The sequence below is a fragment of the Gorilla gorilla genome, chromosome 11 (genome assembly GCF_029281585.2).
Source record: "Gorilla gorilla gorilla isolate KB3781 chromosome 11, NHGRI_mGorGor1-v2.1_pri, whole genome shotgun sequence".
Taxonomy (NCBI): domain Eukaryota; kingdom Metazoa; phylum Chordata; class Mammalia; order Primates; family Hominidae; genus Gorilla; species Gorilla gorilla.
In genome coordinates, this window is record NC_073235.2 from 65923625 (window position 1) to 65932739 (window position 9115).

Below are 9115 nucleotides of genomic sequence, written 5' to 3' on the forward strand. Positions count from 1 at the left end.
TGTCTTCTAGATAACCGACTGTGAAACCTGAGAATCATAATAGTCTCTCTAACTGGATCAAAAATCAAAACTAATAGATGAAGGAATCAGACATTCTTTTCCAGCACCAAATTCGGTTGTGAATAGTGTGTTGTAAAAGACATGGAATAGAAATATCCCATGTTTTTGGCAAAATGAGAAGAGTCAAGCATTCCTGTATAAAGCAGGCCTAATAGTTTGAATATATCACATGGTTTTCTGAATCACTTCTTGTTGTTTTTCTCTTCCCTAAAGTTTTTCCCTTCCCTAAAGTTTTTCCTCCACTAAAGGTGACTACTCCACACCATAACATGTAATTTCTCTCTATACCAATACAGTATATATTTATATCCTTAATTTATCTCAGGGTGAATACTATATTTTATTCATCATTGTAATTAGAACAGGTACCTCTTTTAAGATAAATACAAATGAAACAATCAAATCTCACACTTCAACTCAGTCATAATGAGAGGTGAAGCTGGCTGGGCTTCTGGGTCAGGTGGGGACTTGGAGAACTTTTCTGTCTAGCTAAAGGATTGTAAACACACCAATCAGCACTCTGTGTCTAGCTAAAGATTTGTAAACACACCAATCAGCACTCCGTAAAAACACACCAATCAATGCTCTGTGTCTAGCTAAAGGTTTGTAAATGCACCAATCAGCACTCTGTAAAACAGACCAATCAGCACTCTGTAAAATGGACCAATCAGCAGGATGTGGGTGGGGCCAAATGAGGGAATAAAAGCTAGCCACACCCAAGCCAGCAGGCAACCTGCTTGGGTCCCCTTCCACGTTGTGGAAGCTGTGTTCTTTTGCTCGTCACGGTAAATCTTGCTTCTGCTCACTCTTTGGGTCCTCACTACGTTTATGAGCTGTAACACCACAAGGGTCTGCGCTTCACTCCTGAAGTCAGCAAGACCACGAACCCCCCAGGTGGAACGAATAACTCCAGACGCGCCACCTTTAAGAGCTGTAACACTCACTGTGAAGGCCTACGGCTTCACTCCTGAAGTCAGTGAGACCACGAACCCAGACCAACTCCGGACACATCTGAACATCTGAAGGTACAAACTCCGGACACACCATCTTTAAGAACTGTAACACTCACCATGAGCGTCCGTGGTTTCATTCTTGAAGTCAGTGAGACCAAGAACCCACCAGAAGGAAACAATTCTGGACACAATAATTCATATTATTATTTATAAAACACATTTTATGGCAATTGAGTAAGGATGTTAAAAAAATTGTGACTAGATTATTTTATAGCATATATTTTGGTTAAAAAACTATAGCTACATTTATTTATTTATTTATTTGTTTATTTAGAACCAGAGTCTTGCTCTGTTGCCCAGGCTGGAGTGTAGTGACGCAATCTTGGTTCACTGCAACCTCCACCTCCCAGGTTCAAGCTATTCTCCAGCCTCAGCCTCTTGAGTAGCTGGGATTACAGGTTCCCGCCACCATGCCCAGCTAATTTTTGTATTTTTAGTAGAGACGGGATTTCACCATCTTGGCCAGACTGGTCTTGAACTCCTGACCTCGTGATCCACCTGCCTCAGACTCCCAAAGTGCTGGGATTACAGGTGTGAGCCACTGTGCCCGGCCAGCTACTCTTTTTTTAAGTATAAAGTTATATGAGTAATACAAACATAACTTATTGTTATGAACCCTGATTTTTGACATACATAAGAGTTTCCTCCAAATGAGATCATTCAACTTTTATTGGGGGTAGTGTGCGAAATATAAAATGAAACTTATTATTCTTGGCTAAATTTTTCTGGACTTAAGTTGTTTTCTTATGATAAATACATGATTTAAGTCAATGCAGTCAACACAATGGAGGAAACACCAGCCAGATTTGTTAGATTCATTCTATTGGTTGATTCTTTCAAATATTGCTCTAACTGGACCCTAGAGACAGTGAGACAGTGTTAGAAGGGAAATTTAAAACCAGAAATGAAAGTACACTAAAATTACACAGTATCCACATAATACTTTTGTGGGAATTATTAAAGGTGGATGATGCCACCCCAAGGGCAAAGGCATGATCAGTTGAGAACAGGCTAGATGTAGACTTCCCCTACGCCCTTCAACCAGTCATCTTTGTGCAGTCCACAACTTTTGCAACCTCTGCAGTCCACAACTTGTGCAGCCCTGAAACATTGTGTTGGGTTAGCAAACAAATTAAAGGCAAAGGTTTTCTTTAAAGGTTTATGTTGTAATTAATTAAAATGAGCATGGCTGTCTTCTGAATTCATTTGTCAGAATAATAGCAAATCCAATGAGAATTTCAAAATATTTCAAAATTTAGAAGATTCCTTGCCACCTGTGCCACTTAGGGGAATGCTTACCTTCACTCAGGCTTTATTTATTTATTTATTTTTTTGAGAATCAGATGTGAGGTAAACTGTATAAATATTGGAAAATTTATCCTTTTTATTATTTCCTTATAATAAAAATAAATTTACTCATATGAAATCCATACCTTTTCTATGCTGACATACCATATTGCAAGATTAATTACATACACTTCCACTTGAATTCCAAAACTATAAAAAGTCTATTTATGTGTGCATACACACATATACAATAGGCATTTCTCTCTTTAGAATAAACAATGTTAAAGAATATTCATCATTCAAATCTAGACTCAGAGCTGAATGATCTAAAAATGATTTATTTCTACATAACATAGACAAGTGTTTAAAACAGAAATTCAATATTTTTAGAAGTTTTCAACCTTGCTGCAAATTAACAAGTTCATGTTTTCATTGTTTCATATAAAAATGAGTGCGGTAACTCATGAAAAATCGTGCTTCATGTGTGATTAAGCTGATTTATCTCTACTTCTACTTCCATTTACTTTAACAAAATGCTAACATTAAAAGAAAGAAGGGGGCTTCAGAAGCTGACAAGAAGTTTAGTTTTCAAGGAAAATCACAGGATTGGACTCCATGCTTGTCTACACCATGATCACTGGCATTTACAGGGAGGAATTTGTGCAATGGGCAGGAAGATTATTGCTAATGCTGTCCAGAGATCATGACGCTTGCATTTAACAAACATAACTTTATACTTTCCAAGGCCAACCTCAGGCTAGGAGTCAGGATATATCCCCTTGGCAATTAAGCTGGAGAAGCAAATTATGGACTGACATACCATGAAATACCACCAGGCCTTTGAAGAATAGTTCGCTGAAGAATGTGTTAACTAAATGGACACTTAATTGAGACAATAAGATTTCCATGGCAAATTATAACATGCAATTTGCACCATTCATGTATCTGCTGCAAACATTAATAAAGAGGATTATTCTCTAATACTGAAAACAAATCACAAATTGCTAAATCTTAATGAAAAGTACAGGACTTACCTCTATTGGTGGCCTTTGGAGTTTTGTTCCTTAGACTGGCTTAGCAATCTTCATGCCCAATATTTGACTTCCATTCAATACTTAAGGTGCATACTGATGTTTTTGTATTGGCAGTTCCCTGGTATGACTTAGCTGATAGCTCATCCTTCACAAGAATGCTTACATGAATGGCACCCGAGTTGGAAGGAAAGTGAGTAATCAAAGTGGTTTACAGAGCTCTTATTATTTGCTTTCTGCCCCATAGGAACTCTTCATTTCACTAACTGATGTCTTCTAGTATCTTGGGAGCAGGAAAGGAAATATATAGATGCCATTTTTACCGCTATCATTACTCCCACTTTGATGCGTTCTTAAGCTTATTTCTCACTTCTTATCGTGGCATGAGGGAGCTGAATACATGAAGCTTCTCCATCCCCTCTCTCTACCTTGTTGGCAGACTTACAGAGTCACCCAGGACTCTCCCACGGCTAGGTGAAGACTGCAATCAGGCTCATCTCACCATTTTCAGCAAAACTTTCCCAAAGTTTGGGCTCAGAAAGTTAATGGCATCATGTTCCCCCTGGCTGAAGAGGGAAGCCTATGGCTATGCCGGGATCCACCCTGATGGGTCCGGTTCTCACCAAAGGGCTCCAGGCTATAGACTTTTCCTTCGTCCTTTCTTATCAAGTTTTCCTCCTAAATCTCATATACCATCTGGGTTCTGATATTAAGCTTGCTAATATCAAAAATTAATTCACACTCAAGTGTTCGGGCTTTACCGCAGTTTATTTTGGTTGAGTGGATGTTTTGATGGCTCCCACTTCTTATATCATTGTATATATAATAGTTCTGTTTAGTGAGCTCCACTCCAAATAGTGTCCTAAGTATATTGAAAATATGATCTCATCTAATCAAGCACATAACCACCTCCTTTGCCTACTTGTAAGGTTGGTGTTGGCCCAACAACATGCACACAGTACTTGTTTCTATGTTTATCTTTCATTATCCTGGGTTACAACATTTATCTAACCTGAGTGGTTTAAGAATCATTCTACAAAAGTGCTTTCTGTGCCTGTTATGGCCTAACTCTATGTTTCTGTTGATTTTAAAGTAAATGATACATGATTCCTGACTTCAAGGATTTCATTGTTCAGTAAGAGAGAGAGATATGAATTATTACAAGGCAGATGATAGAGGGCCTCAATCCAACTTCTCTTCTAACTCTTCCTGCCCGAGTGAAATTGCTACTTTACTTGTCTGTTTCCTGCCCACCCCCTGATCTATTTGTGGCCCAAAATTGTGTCTTAGCATCTTTGTAACTATATTTTCTAACTTCAGGATCCAAAATATGTTAGATAAGAAAAATACGTATATCATTCCATATTATGGATAGAGAAACTACTCATAGACTTTGAAGGCTTATTCAAAATCTGAAACTAGAAACATCAGAGTTGGAGTTCAGATCTGTGTCCATTGGCACCCTGTAACATGTTTTTACCTCAACATCCTATCTCCGTTGACATTCCTTTTCAGGAATCAATCCGATAGCAACGTATGCGTAAGCAAGAATACTAAAAGCAAATATACTTATAGTCATTTCTAGTAGTCTACAGATCACCCAGGTGTAAATTATCTACTTTGTGGCTTATCTGTTAAAAATGATTGCTATCAGAGTGGCTACCATTTGCCATCTAATACACCTCTGAGCCTTTTCTCTCTCATTATCACTTTTGCAAGAAATGTAAACTGCTGAGATTCTATAATTAGCTTAGATGCAACATAATTTAAACCATAAATCTGATATACATACCCTTGCCAATTGACAGAATGCCACCTAAGTTTAACATAAATGACTTTCAAAAGATGCACCCCTGCATTAACACAGATAATTTCATTTTAATTTACATTCAGAGATTCTGTTTTGGGTAGGGGTAACTGAGAATATTGGTGTGTATTTTTCTTTCTGAGGCCGCCTACCTCCAGGCGATATTTTATTGCTTTACTCTTGGAGGCTCAAAATCTCATGAAATCCTAGAAGGGAACTTGGAAATGCAGCCCTCTCTTTTTTTAATTGTCATGGAATGACACCATTCCATAGAAAAGATTACTAGTAACCTGCCAAAAGTAAAGCTCCCAGGTGAGCAAGAGCATCTTTTCAAACACAGAGAGTAAATTCAATCTTGTCATAAGTGGTCATTTACTCAGGAAACCATTCTCTCTAGTTTCTAGAAATTATTTTTAAGCATATAAACTCCCAGGAATGACTGCAAAAGATCAACAAAGATGAAGCTGCAAAAATTAATCACAAACACACACACACACACACACACACACACACAGGGAGAGACAGAGAGAGAGAGAGAGAGAGAGAAGCCTCTTGTGACTTTAAATAAACAGACAAAACCAAATTTCCATTCCACTTCTTCCATCAAACTTTTCTTATTCCATCCAGATAGACACCCTAAAGGTAGTAATAGTCTCACCAGGCATAGTGCTGCCTACAAACCACTAGTAGAGCTTCCATGAAGATTAGGAAGACACAGAGGTTTTTGTCTCTTCAGAACAAAAAGTACATTGCACTTAATAATGAACCTGTCATTTTAAACGTCCAGGTTTCAGTTATATAAGTAATAGAGTTTAGAGATGAACTGTTTGTATAATTTTGCCCAGAATTTAGATTTATATTATGTACTTCTATAAATATTTCCTGAAATGTATTCAAATAGCAAGGTGTTAGTTACATATATTAATATGGCAATTCTAATAGCTATCTGTACAATGCAAACTTTACTAAGCTACTACAGGAATCCCTTTTCATTCAGTACTAGAGACAAACTGGCAAATGTAGATAGTGGCCCAGTTGGTTAATAATTATCTTGCTCTCACTGAGAAAAGTCAGTTATCTCAAGACAAGCACATGCAAATTTGAGGGAATGGGGGAAAGAGAAATGGTGGGGGAATGGAGAGGAAAGAGAAACAGAAAAATAATATAGAAAGTATGTATTCAAGGTTCTTTGTAAGGCTATATGTCTAGGATGAGATAATTGCCCTTCTATTACATGGTTCTGAAGATTACTCAGAAAAGAAAGAATAAATAATCCTAACCTATATACTATAATCACATGCAGCAACTTGTATTCATTAATTGGAGAATAGAAGAAGTAGAGTACCCAAACATAAAAAAAAAAGACGAGAAAGATAAGAAGCATTCATCAAGCAGTATGTAACCGCCATTTACATCAACTGCCCACAGAAACACTCCAGAGCTAATATTTCAGCAACATAAACAAAGTCATAATTAAAAGTTTCAATGTCATATCATGCAGCTCTTTATTTTTAATGTAGTATTTGTTCAACTTAGAGAACTAATATTTTTTTCTCTTATTAATGTTTGCAGAAAGATCCAGTGGATCATTTCAGAATTTAGTTTGGCTCTCCCCACACAGGATTTAACCAGGCTGACAGATTCAGCACAGGAAAGTATTTTAATGTAATGATATACCACCACTTCTAGACCCAATGACAAGATGAAAATCCAAGAGCAGGCATAAAACACCCATGAAGAAATGACAGAGCTTGAAGTCAGTGTGAATAATTTCTGAATCATAAATTCACAAAGGGAACAGGGAAAAGAAAGGAGAAAAGGAGAAGCAAAGAGGAGGGGGAAAAGTTGAGTAGCTTGTTCCACCCACCTCAAATGCTGAATTTAAGAGCTTTCTGCACATTCATGTTTCCCAGTGACAGGGCTTCAGGTACATCAAGTGGCCCACAATCGCAGATGTATTAGAAGCTCTGCTTCAATTGTGTTCAGAGGCCAAGTGTGTACCCAGTTAGGTAATCAGGCTTTTTCATGTTGACTACAGATATCCTCATCACGTGTGCAGTTGTGCATAATGGAAAACATGTAATGTTCACAATGGCTTCCCTCAAACTTCACTTTCCTTTCCCAGGTATCTGCTGCCTGTCTTTGCTCCTGAAGTGCATCACCATTTGATGGGAAGCTCTGTAAACCTGTATTTAGTGCCTGAGAAACACCCTCTTCTCTCTTTACCCTCAGGTTAGCTAAGATCAGCACTTCTGGTAACAGTTTCCAGGTTTGAACTCTAAGCAACTAAGCTACCCTTGGAATTTACTTTTTCTCACAGACAAATAAAGATTGAGGAATACTACGAAATCTATTTTTTATTAGCACGTCCAGATAGAAATTCTCTTGTATCTTTGGCCACTCCATTTCTTCTTGTCAATGTTAAAACTGGAATTTAGGATGCATATGCTGTTAAAAGATCTGGAATTTATTATAAATGTACAAATTGAGAAATAAAGCGTAATTATGTACCACTATGCACATCTAAGAGAAAAAGCCTGCAGTATAGCCAAATATGATGTTCCTGTTGGCATGTCTAGCCTGGTGGTCCTTTGCATTACTATGCATGTAATATGTTTACAGGGTATGTCATCACCCTCTTCTTGGCAGTAGAAACCAAGCAGAGTCTAAAACATGGGAGACTTTTAATAAATGCCTACCAAATTACATTGAGAAGTCAGTGGCCTCTAAACATATTTGGAGCTGACTCTACCTTTTTTCAATATGTTTATTGTGTCTAGTTATGAATATCTACATAGATGTGCCTTTCCATCTTTTGAACTAGAAGAGAAATAAATAGGGAGGAAAGAGAATTCCGCAACTAATTCCAACCCACTGACTTCATTCCTACTGGTTCCTAGAAATAGGCCAAAAAATAGGAGTAGGCTACCTCCATGCTGACCTGCAAGTTCGTTTTAACATTAACTACTATGTCAGGCCATAAGATGACCTAATAAGCACACAATATCTGGAGAGCTAAGCAGAGTTATTCCTCATACCTAAGGCGACTTCTCTCTCTGAATATTTGTATGCTGGATTTGTCTCTGAAGCTAAGCTTGGTATGGGAAAATGGGAAACTAGATAACTGAATAGCTATTACTTGTTAAACTGCAGTTGGGGTGACTATAAACAAGCAGAAGAAAACTCAGGTTTAAAGTGCCTTAAGTGCAGCTTGAAGCAACATACCTAGAACCCTGAAGTCAGTGCAGCTAGAATGAAGCAAGACTCTGAACAAAACCTTTCCCGTAACTAAAATCTCTATACCTGCACATTTTATTTTCAACACAGTATTCTTGGTAAAGAGTTCTTGAAAGCATCAGAAGCTATAAATAATGCTATGTAATCAAAGACTGGATATGAATTAGAGTTTACAAGTTTGTCATTTTTGCCTTTAAAAAATGTCAGAAATATGGTGTCTGTAGTGATCTCATTTTCTGAAAGGAATCCAATTGCAGACAAAGGAGGCTTTCTCTAGAAGCAAGGGATGTAAAGCTTGAGAAATATGGATTTATAATGAATACTTAGAATCACGTTAAACGTTGTTCTCCTAGAAATATCAAGTTAATTATTGATAAACACCCTGATGTCACTATCAGGTTCAATATCTAGGGGTTCAATTTCTGTTTCTTGGTGACCTTCAATATCAACAGCTATTCAGATTTTCAGGTGGCTTCTTTTTTAGGTTTTTATTTATTTTGGTTTGTATTTTGCCTCATTCATAATAAAACACAAGGTCATTCCTACTTACACTGTTCCACAAAGGTTACCTTGCACACGTTATAAGCAGGTAGACCCTGTGAGTCAAATATAGCACATAGCTATGTTTGTTTTGACTCCAATACTGTTTGAAATACGTGAAATTTTTTAGATATCGATAA

General features: G+C 37.4%; 1 long non-coding RNA gene across 1 annotated transcript; it reads left to right on the top strand.

Annotated features, from left to right (window-relative positions):
• The first annotated feature begins 818 nt into the window (after positions 1-818).
• LOC129532086 (uncharacterized) lies at positions 819-6953 on the top strand. The gene is made up of 3 exons (XR_008677712.2): positions 819-1085; positions 3509-3584; positions 6771-6953. It is a non-coding gene; the product is annotated as an uncharacterized lncRNA (long non-coding RNA).
• The last annotated feature ends 2162 nt before the right edge of the window (positions 6954-9115 follow it).